We start from the raw sequence: 1971 nt of genomic DNA on the forward strand, positions 1-1971 counted from the left end.
ATTTTTTTGCTTAGCACTCCTACCTCTATCACGTGAACTGAACTATACACAATATGGATACGAAATATCTTGATAGAACCATCTCACATCTGTTTAATATGGATGACCTCAAGCTATATGTAAAAAATAATAATGGTCTGGAGGGATTACTAACAACTGTAAAAATTACTAACAACAGTAAAAATTTGGTTTGTATAAGTGTGCCAAAGTAACATTTAAGTGAGGGAAACGCATTTCTACAGCGTCAATTACGCTAAATGACAACACCATAATCAAAGAACAAGACCAAGATGGAGCACGCAAATATCTGAGAATAAATGAAAAGAAAGTGATACAACACAGCACCATGAAGGAAATAATCAGGAAAGAATATCATAAAAGAGTAAGACTGATTATGAAAACAGAACTAAATTCCCAGAATAGGATTCAAGTCATTAATTCACTTGTTATCCCAGTGGGACAGTACAGTTATAATATAATTAAATGGAATGCAAATGAAATCCAACAAATGAACACCAAATCGAGAAAACTGATGACCGCAAACAAGATGCGTCATCCAAATGCTGATATTCATAGAATGTGTGCTCTCCGAAACGAGGGTGATAGAGACCTCATCTTACAGGATCACCACAATAGGACTTAATTCATACATCCAGAATAACTACAACTGGATGATACAGCTAGTAAATCAACAGGAAGAGAACAAAAAGCTACATTTTATCATTAGAGACACAGAAGTATAAAGAAGAACTAAACTTGAGTATAAATGACAATGTCAAAGCTGCATTGCAAATAGAAACAGTAAAACTAGACAAACAAGAGCTAAAAAAGAAGGCCTGTAAATGCTTATGAAAAAAGCAAAAGAAACCACTCCATGGTCAGTATCCCAAACGAACAAAGGAAGCAGATAGAGATAGAGAAAGAACATATCAGTGGTTGCGCAGTTCAGGTCTAAAGGCAGAAACTGAAGGTTTTACAATGGCATCTTAGAATCAATCTCTACGCACAACAAGCTACAAAGCAAATATTTTCTACAATGGTGCTAACTCAGACTGTAGACTATGTGATAATAGCATTGAAACCATCAACCACATTATAGCCAGTTGCTCTAAACTTGCAATAACTAAGTACAAAACCAGACATGAGCGAATAGGGTTGCACCTACATTGAAACATATGTCGTCATTATGACAATCCCTTTCCTAAAAACTGGTAGGAACGCTGCCCGAAACCAGTCACAGATAGTAATAGAGTTAACTATATTCTGTGGGATTTTACCATCCATACAGACAAATAAATGCCAATACACCTGAGATTATTACCAAAGATCATCGACAGAATGCATGCTAACAGATATGACAGTACCATCTAATCGAAATATCAAAGAATTCGTAAAGTTAGCTAAATACAAGAACCTAGAGATAGAAATTAGTAGAGCGTGGAAAGTGAAAACAGTTACTCTATCAACAGTAGTAGGAGCACTAAGCGTGATTTAAAAAATAGTCTTCAACCTCCATTGAAAAAATACAAGGAAAAATACAAGAAAAATACACGATGTCTAACCTCAACAGCCCAACTGTTGAAAGAATCCTTCTCGTTATAACATAGTTACTAGTTTTAGGTCTCAGGTAGAGACCCCAAAACCAAACTAAAATATAATAATAATGATAATAATAATAATAATAATAATAATAATAATAATAATAATAATAATAATCCTTTCTATTATAGACATAAGGCCTGAAATTTTGGAGGAAAAGGGCTAGTCGATTACATCGACTCCAGTGTGTAACTGGTACTTATTTCATCGATCCCGAAAAAATGAAAGGTAAAGTCAACCTCGGCGGAATCTGAACTCAGAACGTAAGGGCGGACGAAATGCTGCTAAGCATTTTGCCCAGCGTGCTATATAATAATAATAATAATAATAATAAAGAAGAAGAAGAAGAAGAAGAAGAAGAAGAAGAAGAAG

Source organism: Octopus bimaculoides, chromosome 1 (genome assembly GCF_001194135.2).
Source record: "Octopus bimaculoides isolate UCB-OBI-ISO-001 chromosome 1, ASM119413v2, whole genome shotgun sequence".
Taxonomy (NCBI): Eukaryota; Metazoa; Mollusca; class Cephalopoda; order Octopoda; family Octopodidae; genus Octopus; species Octopus bimaculoides.